This window comes from Solanum dulcamara, chromosome 2 (genome assembly GCF_947179165.1).
Source record: "Solanum dulcamara chromosome 2, daSolDulc1.2, whole genome shotgun sequence".
Classification (NCBI taxonomy): domain Eukaryota; kingdom Viridiplantae; phylum Streptophyta; class Magnoliopsida; order Solanales; family Solanaceae; genus Solanum; species Solanum dulcamara.
The window spans coordinates 71,239,880-71,252,566 of record NC_077238.1 but is presented as its reverse complement, the minus strand read 5'-3'; the positions used below and the strand labels follow the sequence as shown (position 1 = coordinate 71,252,566).

General features: G+C 38.7%; 1 pseudogene; it reads left to right on the top strand.

Moving 5' to 3' along the window:
* Nucleotides 1–8,466, top strand: part of LOC129872758 (protein FAR1-RELATED SEQUENCE 5-like) — a 32,925-nt pseudogene extending 24,459 nt beyond the window's left edge.
* Nucleotides 8,467–12,687: the final 4,221 nt, after the last annotated feature.

Sequence of the window (12,687 nt, the reverse complement as noted above, 5' to 3'; positions counted from 1 at the left end):
TCGACCTCACATTTGGAATCATTTCTGGAGCATACCTGGATAACTGGATGAACTTCAGGCTATACTCTTTAAAAGCCATGCCTTTTTGTTTCAGATTTACAAACTCCTCCACTTTTGCTTGCCTCAATTCTCGGGGAAAGAAATGGTCAAGAAAGGCTCCCTCAAATTCATCTCACCTAGCAGGTCCAGCATCCTCACCCCTAACCTGTTCCCATTGGTTATACCAAATGTTCGCCACATCTTTGAGTTGATAGGACACCAACTCGACCTCCTCAATCTCTGTAGCATGCATAGCTTTCAGAATTTTCCATATCTCATCGATAAAGTTTTGAGGGTCTTCATCAACCTTAGAACCCGTGAATGCAGGCAGATTCATCCTCAGAAAGTCTCTAATTCTAGTGATAGCAGATGGCTCTTGGGGACTAGAGCTAAGAGTCAGCGAACTCTGGTTACCATTTCGGGCAGCCATTAATTGCGTGAGCATTGCAATCGCTCTTTTAAATTCTGCCTCTGACGTGGGTGCAGGCGGAGTAGCAGGCACTTGAGGTGTCTCCGCATATCTCGCAGGTCTAGCCCTTGCTGGGCGTACCCCTGACTGTGGCATCCCTGCATTAACAACATTCCTTTGGCTAGCGGTACGTTTAAGAGGCATTATCTGTAATGTATAAATGCACGAATTAGAAGAGAAGTTTCATAGAGTTTAACTCTATCGCACGAATTCAGAATATGAAAGAAGTGAAACAATTTCTAATGTCCTATAGCCTCCTAGTTATAAGTGTGGTGCATTACACACCCATAAGCAAGACTCTACTAGACACAGCTTCATAGACTCCCTAGGACACTTGAACTCTGGGCTCTGATACCCTGTTTGTCAAGCCCCGGGGGGTACCCTAGGCGTGGCCGGCACTTGAAGGCCATTTCTGACCTCCGAGCGAACCACCTGGTCCAGTCACACATTCAATCAATCACATTCTCTTAGTGGAAAACTCAATTAAAGAAATATTGTTCATATATGGGGGACGAAGGCCAAACATTTACAACCCAACAAGACAATAAAATAAGACTCCTCAAAATAACAGTTTGACCTCCCCACACTCCAGTCTATGAAGCCTCTATCAAAGTCTAAGAGGTGTCAATGACAAGTCCATGGCTACCAACAATCAAAATAAAGGAAATGGCAACAAAACTGTACATGAAGGCTCAATATCCTACGGAAAATAGGAGGACTCACCAACTAGCCGAGAGTGTATATGGATCTTCAACGAAGCGTCGGTTGATGATCTCTGGTACCTGTCTCTGCATCATAAAACAATGTAGGTCAAATGGCGTCAGTACATGGAATGTACGAGTATGTAAAATGGCCGAATGAAACAAACATCAAGGAAACATCAACATCAACTCAGGGTCTCAACTCATACATACATGACAACTCACTTAAGTGTCCTAAATCTAACAAGAATAGTTTAGACGGGACTAACTCATGAGCCACGCAACTCAACTGACTCGGAGCACTATCAAGACCTAAATGGGAGTTTCTCTTATCCGATAACCATCACCTATGAGCCGGTGATAGTACAATAATCAGACGTTGTTTCCACGTCCATCCATACCTTGCCAGGGCATGAATGCCTCCCTAATCATGGATACCATCGATTAGTCAAGTCCTATCATTTCAGGACAAATAAATGGGAAATATCCGACTTTAACGGTTCGATCCCATGGGAAGCATCCGAATTTAACAGTTTTATCCCTACCTACGTTGGCGGCGTAGTTCCTGGGGTTTGAGTATGGACTATACTCTCGCCCGCCTCGGTGCTCGATACTCCTCCCATGACTCTATGCTCATAAGACTCCCTCCAATCATCTCAAACAAGCCCTCACGGCTAGTTTCATGTGGGACATTGCCAACTCATCAACTCTATTCTCATTTCAACTCAATTAAGTCATAATGGCAAGTTCCATTTAGGACCTCATCCACTCGTCAATTCTATCCTCCAATTAACTCAATCAAGCCTCATTTAGACAAGCATTTATGACATCTCCTCAAGACTCATCACAATTCTATATCTTTAGCTTAATAATTCAACTCTATGCAACATAATCACATGGTTAAAGAGATCAACAAAACATAACAACAAGTCATCTCCATCAATTCCTACTAACATGAAAGTTTTAGGAACTTCTTAGCTCAACAACATCAACACATATAGCATTAATTAAATAGGGCACAAAACTCATTCAAACATAAACCACACCAAGAAACTCTATTTTCATGGACATCTAACCTCAAAGCAAGAGTAGGGCACATGGGTGGACTCAACCCATGTTTTGGATAGCCTTACATACCTTAGTGAAGACTTAAAGAGAACCTTGTGGTTGGGTCTTCAATGGAGAACTCAAACCTTGAAGCTCTTGGAACTCTTATTGTTGGAAATGGAGAAGAAGAAGAAGAAGAAGAAGAAGAGAGAGAGAGATAGGTTTCTAGGGCTTTTAGAGAGAGAGTGAGGGATTGAAAATGATCCCAAAATGTGCTAAGGCTGATACATATATAATTTGGAACAATTCCTAAATTGCCCCTCCTTAAAAGTTCTAAAAAATAGGCGAAAATGCACCTGGCGCGATAGTGGCGCATCGCGCCATTGCAGCACCAGGCCGATTACGCCTAAAACCTGCACACCTCATAGTGGCGTGTTGCGCCAGAGACCAAACTACTGAGGCATGTTTCTAGCGCGATAGTGGCGCGTCGCGCCCTTACAGCGCCAAGGCCATATTTCCTGGGTTCTGGAAATTTGGCCTGAAAAACCCTGCACAACTTTTAGTGGCGCGTCGTGCCAAGGAACAAACTACTGAGGCATGTTTCTGGCGCGATAGTGGTGCATCGCGCCCTTATAGCGCCAGGGCCATTTCCCCAGCAGTTATAACCCAGGCCAAAAATGGAATTCCTGCCGTGCTAGCTCGTCTTAGGATCATCATATCTTTCAACTTCGAACTCCAAAATTCACATTCTTAGTGGCATTGGAAAGAAGACTCGATGACCTTTAATTTAATAGGTCGTGGGCCACCTAGATTTCCATCTTTCAAAAGATAGGTCCATTAGAAGTCGACCTCATACACGAACTCATCCTAACTTAGCCACGATGAACCTTTTTGGGACTTAGCTCGGTCCTAGGGGTCCTCTATGACCCCATATTACCTCCAACGCTCTTTAATTTATCAGAGACTCATCTTAACTCAAGCACATACTTCGAAATAAATATGATGGACCCCACACGTGTACAAGGAAGGCCCGAATCTTAGGGAAATTTTTTTGAAGGGTGTTACATACTATAGTATTAAATCCATATATAACTGTGAGAAACCATTGATGATCTTTGATTCTATCTCTAATCTGACAATATAACAATTGTGTTGTACTAATAATTACATTAACTTCATACCAATTCTCATCCCATATCAACCATAACCTCCTATTTGTAGCTGCATTATAGTTAGTCAGTATGTCCTATCCAAGTGCTATCCTTTTAACTGTGGTTTTCATGTTATGCTCCTTAACTCTTATTTCAATAAGTCTAGCCAGGTTTATTTTATTATTATGAAGGTAATTCTTGAGCTCCTTCTACTTATACCTCTTATTTACACCCCTTATATTCCAAAATAACCACTTTATTTAGCAAGTGCTTGGTGTCCACCTCTATCAACAGGCAGTGAAGCAAATTTATTATTCTTAAGACACTCAAACTATTCTTAGTTGATATAGTTTCCAACACAGCCACATAGGAAAGTTAGTAAGATTAAACTTTGTGTTATCCTATCCTGCATTTGATCTTATATTGATTTATTGTGGCTCACTCTTAGTATTCCTTTATTGTGCTTCACTTGCAGTATTCCTAGGAGAGATTGTCTCTTTCACTTGTTGCCCAACACTCTCAGCTGCACTATGTTGTCTGGAACTAACAATTCCCTGTTGTTGCTCTTTATTAATTTCAACATGATGCATTTGTGGTTGTATCACTCCTTTATACTGCCAGGTCTGTGTTACTTTCTTCCCTGGTCTTCTTTTTTTTATAGGATCATCCTTAGGCAAGATAGTATTGTGGCATTAATGACTTATCTTCTGATATTTATCACAGTACTGGGGTCTCCATTCAAGCTCCACTGCTTGAGAAAATGCCTTTCCATTTGCATCCATTACAGTGATTTGTTAAGGAATTGACTTAGTAACATTCACTTCTATAAGCATCCGACCATAAGATATTCTTTTTTGTTTATAGAAGTATCCGAGCATAAGATATTCTTATTTGTTTAGTTGTACATTCATCAACAAATAATGGTACACCAATTGTACTTGTTATTCTGCTTAAGGAGCCCACGTCCCAGCAATTAAGAGGTAGTTTGGGAAAAGTCACCCATAATGGAATCTCAATTAAGAATTCACTTCCAAAATCAAAATTAGTACACCATTGCTTCAGTATGATAGGTCTATGATTGATGGTATAAGGGCCAGTGTATAATATTTCTTTCATATCATTAATTGACTGGAATTTGACAATGTAGTATCATTTTCATGAAGATACACATAAGGCATAGACACTGTAGACTAGTTTAGATTAATATACCTACTCATAGTGTTGTACTCAAGGCATTCTCCAAGCACATAAACTATAAGCGCACACTTTCATTTCTCCTCTTCTGAATGTATATCTACTTCTTCCAATTGCACCATGGTTTGTCCATCAACAACCTGCGGAGGAACGTATGATAATTTCATACCATTGATTGCAGCTTGATTATTCTTAAACATGTTTGTCCACAGAACCTGTTATACCCCGCACCTTTGTACATTGAAGCATATTTTTTTTCTAAAAGATTTATATGTGGTCCATGTTATCTATGAAGTTCTACGTGAGTAGTGACGATTGGAAATAAGTCTATAAGGATTTGAAAGGATTTGGAGGCAAAATAACGAGTCGTGGAACTCGACATGTTTGGGTAAGCTATCGACTTAGACGTCTTGCATAATTAAGCTCCTGGAGCACATATCGAGCTTAAGTAGCAAGGAATATATAGGCTTTTAAAGTAAGATGAAATTACGAACCCATGGAAATGAAGCAAGCAGGTGACAAGTAGGTGACACACTTACTTGGGCTAAGTAGGTGACCCACCTACTTGGGGTAGGCCTACACTGCCACGTGGTAGCTTTGGATTGGATGCATGGATGAGGTGGCGCCCTAGGGGGCTGCCACGTGTCACCCTTAGGAGCTGTCATGTGTCACCTCTAAAGATAAGCTATAAAGGTCATTTTATGACTAAAAGAAAGACATTGTTCATCCTTTTCTTAAAGATTAACTTAGAGAAAACTAGAAAGGAGAAAAAGAGAGTTCAAGACATGGCACCTATGGCCATGGCTACCCCAATTTAGGGCTTCGAGTTTTGGTCCATAAATTAATTCGCTAAGGTAATCTCGACCTATTGGAAAGGTGATTAGATACGTGGGTTTCGTTATTCATCTTTTGCCTCAGAAAATTAGAGAAGAACTAGAGTGAAAAAAGGGAGGAGCTACAGGTTTAAGCAATGAAAGGTAAGGCTCCGATTTCTTCGTCGTGAATTAAATATTTAAGGTATCCTATAGTGATATGAAGGTGTTTAATAATGAAAAATTTCTATTCGGGGCAACGGAGAGGTGATACAAATAGGCCACTACTTTTCAGCGCATCAAGAGAACTTTCGAGGCGAGTTATGGCGAATTTTGGACAATTTTGGGTAAGGTAAGGTCTTTCCATTCAATTTGGAGTTTGTGGTGTTTTTATGAAGTGTATTACACATTGTGTAAGTGGATGGAAATATGCAAATTCCATAAATATGCTCGATGATTCGAAACAAACTAAATTGGAGTCGTTATAGTTAAATTGTAGTCGAAATGAGGCGTTGTGCGTGTAGGGTGCTGCTGCAGGTGTGTTGCAGGGCCTAAAAGTGTTCTAAAAGAGGTGTGGGAGCTGCTGGTTGCATCCACACGACCCTCCATTTTGTATAGTTAAAGGTTTTATGAAATAAAGATTAAAGACCCTATTTTGGTATCTTTATTTTAAGCAAGTTATTTGGAGCTTGTGTTGTGTAATGTTGGCATGTTTTATGTGTATATGAGCTGCAGGTTGTTGTTGTTGGTTGGCTGTTGTGATTAGGGGTATAATTAGAAATTCGGATAGGACATGTTATAGGGGAGGTGCTGCCGATTTTCGGTAATGCCTTAACTAACTAAAGAACTAGTCGAGGAGACGAGCGAGGAAATGAGTTCTCTAAATACTCGTGTACAACTTAAGATGCTGAAAAGTCAAGGGTTATTGATAGTCGTATTGCTTCCATGTTGAATAATTTTAAAGGACGATGAGACGAACGTAACAAGGAGTAACCTGTAAGAGGTATGTAAAGCTATCTTTCTCTTCTTTTGGCATGTTTTCAAGTTAAGTAGTGAATGATATGAGCTTGAGGGTAAATCTACTCATAAATGCCAAGCGTAATTCACGACCCTTATTTACTTCTTAATGAAAGTACTCTTACAGTAATTGAACTAGGGCTTCTCAAGCCTTCCATATGTTGGGAAGTGAGGAGTACGTAAAGTCTATCTTTCTTTTCTTTTGGCATGTCTTAGTCTTAAGTGGATTGTGTATGTAATGTGGGAATAATTCCATTCATAGGACCCCGAGTATGGTTCGTCAATCTTATTTACTTCTTGATATTAAAACTCTTGCAATAGTTGAGTTATGGCCTTGTAAGTTGTCGACATGACGAAGAGCAGTACACGTGAAGCCTATCCCTTTCTTTTCTTGAAATGACTGAATGTAAGTGAAACGACGTGTGATATGAGCTAGAGATAGTTCCATTTATAAGTTCCATGTGTGACTCATGACTTGTACTCACTTTTGAATGATAAGGGCCTTGAAGTAGTTGAACTATGACCCTCGAGCCTTCTACATACTAAATGATGATTGGATGTGTAAGCTCCTATACCTAGAGGCTCTTTGACATATCTTGAGATGATATTTGGGAGTATCTGATATATTACTAAGGTTTATGTGCACGTATATGTATTATTATATGTATAGGTATCGGGCCGTACATTCCTCTACACTAACATATTATATGTATAGGGATCGGGCCGAACGTTCCTCGGCACTAACATATTATATGTATAGGGATCGGGCCGAATGTTCCTCGACACTAATATATTATATGTATAGGGATCGGGCCATATGTTCCTCGGCACTAACATATTATATGTATAGGGATTGGGTCGTACGTTCCTCGGCACTAACGTATTATATGTATGGATCGGGCAGAATGTTCCTCGATACTAACCTGATATATATATATATATATATGGATTGGGTTGTATGTTCCACAACATTAATTGTATGCATACTCCTACAATGATAAAATAATATATTTGTTACACCGAGTCCCCGAGCGGGCCGGATACGATATGTGATACTGGTATACATGACCTTATTTTGTAAGGTACAGGTACAATACTCTGTTAAATTTATACTTGTCCCCTGCACCCCTATGATAACTGTAATTTCCTTATGATGTTTTTTATTTTACATACTCAGTACATATATCGTATTGACCCCCCTTTCTTCAGGGGGCTGCATTTCATGTCTGCAGGTACAGAGACAGGTTTAAGGAGTCCGTCAGCTTAGGATTCTGTTCAGCTCAGTTGGGAGAGGCTCCATTGTATCGGAGCCTGGTTTTGGCACTGGCCGCTGATGTATGTAATTGTTTTTGTTTGTTCAGGGGTACGACGGGAGCCCTGTCCCGCCATATATTGTCATTAATATTTTTAGAGGTCTGCAGATATGTATATGTGGTTGTGTATGTCAGTTTGGTTCAGCTGGGTCTATATGATATATTGTACGTGTTATTATGTTGTGGAAGCCTTGTCGGCTTGCGTGCTCTTTTATATTATGATACAAATGAAAGAGGCTACACATATATGAAATGCGATGACCCATGGGGGTTCTCATGTACGTATCATGTTTTTTGTTGTTCGGTTTGACTACACTTGATTTATATACATTACGTGTCTATAATTCCACTTGACCGCAGCTGATAGATATGTATACGGAGGGTCCAGGTCGTACCCCAGTCGCGGCATACGGGATTGGGTCGTGACAAAACCTTTTTCTCTTCTTCCTCAAATTTCTCCTTGCCTTTATTTTGCCCTCTTTCTCCACCATTTCCTTTCTTGGAATCTAGTATAACTACTTCAGCTACAGTAGTTACTCGGGTTACTATTTCATTAATTTCAGTCTCCTTACCAGCATGTCTAGTTGTTATTTCTTGGGATCCTTGTAGATCTATAATAATGGGGAAGTCCCACTCAGGCTCAACCTTCGTGCTACCTCAGATCTTGAAGATGATCCTCTATCATTCATTCCCTCCTCACTCACTAATGGGGTTTCTTCATGAACTTGATATTCTACCATCTCTCCAACCACTCGAGCTCCCACTGAGCTTTTTAGTGTAAGTAATGAGATTTTCCGACCTCTTCTCCATCCTTTCCCTCTACCTCATCCCCTTGCCATAGACGGAACATGTTAACTATGAGCGGAGAGCATCAAGAGGGAGAGAAAATTTATTTATCGTTCTCTTCTAGACATTTGTTCTTCGTCTTCAACATAATACTCTTTTCTTCTAACTCAAAAAAAAACATAATACTCTTTTCTTCTAACTCAAAAAAAAATTACATTCATTTTCATCAAATTAATTCCTAAAAAATCAAAGATGCATGTTCAACAATTTAAATTAAACATGCAATTTTCTTGAAGATGGTGTTTTAATTTTGATTGAAGCTTTGGAATCTTGTCAATGCTAAGACAAAAAGTTGATAGTGTTGTTTATGTGTAATGACCCTTCTAGTTGTTTTGTGAATTTTATTGGCTTTTCCTATTTTTAATCCTTTTAGTATCTTTTATAAATAATTTATAACTTGTGGGATATTTTTAGATTAAATAAAGGATTATTTTGTTGCTAATAATAATGAAAAAAAGAGAGGAGAAATTAAGTTTTAAAAAATAGAAAAAATAAAAGGAAATAGGAAAATGAAAAAAATTAAGGGGAGCTGAAACGCCCAAAAGTCGGTACACAAAAAATAGAAGAAACAGACGCAGAACTCGAAGCAAAAATGCAGAGAAAAAAAGAAAAGAAAGGGAGGGAAAAAGAGGAAAGGGAAGAGAAAAATTGGGATTTTCATCCCAAAATGTTAAGGTAGTGATTCTCGTCCTTTCCATTATGTGATTATGAATAGATATTTAGGGTAGAAACATGTCGAATTTATACTGAATTAAGAAAACATAGTCCTAGGGTTCTTAAAATAAAATCTTAATTTGAGGGTCGAATCGCGATTCATTTTAACTTAAATTTGGCATGCGAGTTTGTTTTATTATAGGTGAATATAATCTGAAAAAAATTCAAATTCAAATTTAGGGGCTCGAGATGATTTTTTCACCCGATTTTTTTGAGCCAAAACTAAACATAGCAATATGGGTGTCCTTAGATTCTTATTCTTATAAGGATTGTATATTTGAACATATATTTATAGTTCAAAAGCGTTATGAAAAGAAAAGTTCATAGATTGACTCTTGGGCTTTAGTTTGAGGCAAGTAGAGATTCCTTACTTCTTTGAAGTGTTAGTTATATGAAATAATAATTATAATGATAATGAATTATAAGGGGGTCCCGTATAAATGAGATAACGAGCATTTATGCTGGTACTGGTGTTGTGATATGGAGAAATTTACATGAAATTGATTATTGATTGATAGTATCTCATATGTAAACTTGATTGTGATTGATGATCCTTAGTTGTAGGGTCAATTGATGAATTCATATTATATATTTTTTCATACATATTCATACCACTCTCATTGTTGCATGATAATTATTGATTACTATTGTTCATTGAGTTGTTTGTGAGATTTGTATCCTTATTATGTCGATGGAAAATGATTCTGACAAGTGACATCATGCAAAGCCGATGGAAAATAGCTCCGGCGAGTGACATCATCAAAGTCGATGGAAATGGTTTTAGCAAGTGGTATTATACCGATGGAAAATAATTTCGGCGAGTGTTATTGTGCCGATAGAAAAGGATCCCGACTATCCGACAGAGGAAGCGGGTGTATACCTATTTTTGGCTAGTATATTGCATTGCATTACATTTCATCTACATTGCATTTCATATTGATTTAGTATTAAGTTGTTGAGATGGTTGTAGTTGTGATTTGACTTGATACATGTGAGAGAATATTAACAGTGGTGTAACTGATAATTTTGAAAAAGTATATGTTATAATTTTTAAGCTGAGGTGATTTACTTTATGAAGTAGTTATACTTGTGGAAAAAGAATATTTAGGATATATCTCGTTATCACTTCTAGGAAGGATTAGTAATCAAAGCTTAATGAGTACAGTGTTTCTCGTACTCACTCTATACTTGCTAACCTTTTTGCGTGCAGGAACTGAGTCAAGTACTAGTAGTACTTGATTTGTTGCGACTGAGATCGATGGTTATTGGAATTCATAGTGAGCTGTTTTATCTTCAGCAGTAGTGGATTTTAGAGACTCTTTTATTTTCTATCTTATTTCGTTCTAGACAGTTGTTTTAATTTTCAGACTTATTTTGTATTCGCAGATGCTCTTGTACTGGTGTCGCCAGGTCCTTGGGATAGCTGATCTTAACTCATTTGCTCTGCACTAATATAAATTAGTTATTTAATTTAATATTAATTCCACATTACTTAAATTATTAGTTGATAGTAAATTAATAGGGGTTTGCCTACGGGGATGTAGGTGCCTTCACGGCCTAATGATATTTTGGATCGTGACAATATGGTATCAGAGCATGGTTCATAGGTTCCATTAAGTATAAGAGCAGAGTCTATTAGAGTCTATTGGAGTGCCGATAAATACTCCAGTATCTATTAGATCAGAGTCTCATGAGGACGTTGTTTACGTTCCAAAGGATGATCAGGTTCAAAATGAGGAGGTGGCCCTAAGTCAGATACCACCTGGGTTTGTTGCTACACCAGTACTGTAGGATATTTTAGCGCATATGCTCAGCTTCTTGGAAGGAATGACCGAGGTTGGTATTTTGCCTAGTGTATCCGGTGGTTCTTAGGCTAAAGTGGGAGAACAAACTCCTTAACAGTAGGCTACTATACGTCTTCAGATGCCATCGAGTCATCCAGCTGCAGTAGTAGCTCTTATACTAGAGGGAATGTCTTTTTCAAGCGCTACTATGCCCTTAGTTGCTAGCCCTATCATAACACTTGAGGAGTAGGAAATGTTCAAGGAGTTCAAGAACATGGATCCTCTACAGTTCAAAGGTGGACATGGATATGATACTTATGAATTTATAATCAGTTGTCATGAGAGGTTACAGAATTTGGGACTGATGGAGTCTCATGGAGTCGACTACACTACTTTTCAGATGACATGTCTAACAAGCAGTGATGGAGAGCTTACATCGAGACTAAACCAGCTGGGTCTCTTGCTTTGACTTGAAATCAGTTTACTCAGGTAATTTTTGGGAAGTTTATTCCTCATAGTATGCGGGAAGAGAGAAGGAACCAGTTTGAGAACCTGGCTCAAGATGATATTTAATTGACCGAGTATGAGGCCAGATTCCATGCCTTGTCTCGTTATGTTTTGATAATTCCTTCTAATGAGACTGCGAGAATTCAATGATTTGTGAACAAATTGATCTATACAATATGTATAGTAGCTTTTCAGATAATATCTCTTAGGGGCAATTTTCAGAAAGTAGTTGATGCGGCTAAGAATGTCGAGTACATGCGGCATTAAGAGTTCGGTGATGCTAGGGACAAGAGGTCTCATACTTTCGATGGTTTCAGTGGCACTTCATTTGGAGGTAGAGGTTTTTCGAGAAAAAGTTTTTGACCACATTCTGGTAGACCAATTCAGGCAACTATTCAAACATCCGAGGGAGGTCATTCGGGACAGGGTTCCCAAGGATATTCTCAGAGAGTCTCTAGTCATAAATGTTATTCGAATCACTCTCATTCAACCCAGCAGATGATGAAACGTAGGATATTATGAGTATGGTAAGTCGTGCCATGTCAAGAGAGATTGCCCTCGACTCAGGTAGAGAGCACAACAACATGTTTCTCAAGGTCCTCATAGAGCAGTACCACAGCCAGCTAAAGGTCGTGACGGTTCTCAAGTAGGTCGAGGTGGTAGCTGAGGTAGTACTCAGAGTGAGGGTGGTAGAGCTCATTATTATGATTTTCAGGTCGTCCAGAGGCAGAGGTATTAGATGCAGTTATTACAAGTATTGTTTCACTATTCCATAGACCTGCTATAGTTTTGTTTGACCCTGGTTCTACTTTATCCTACATGTGTGCATATTTCTCTTTGGGCCTAGACAGGTCATGTGATTCTCTCTCTATGCATATCCATGTTTCCACTTTCGCGGGTGATTCTTTAGTGGTGGATCTGGTGTACTGATCCTGTATTGTGACTTTGAAGGGCTATAACACGTGGGTGAATTTAATTATATTAAAATGATAGATTTTGACATCATATTGGTATGAATTGGCTTTTACCCAATAATGTAGTTCTAGAATGTTACGCCAATATAGTGATTTTAGATATGCTAGGTATTTCTAAA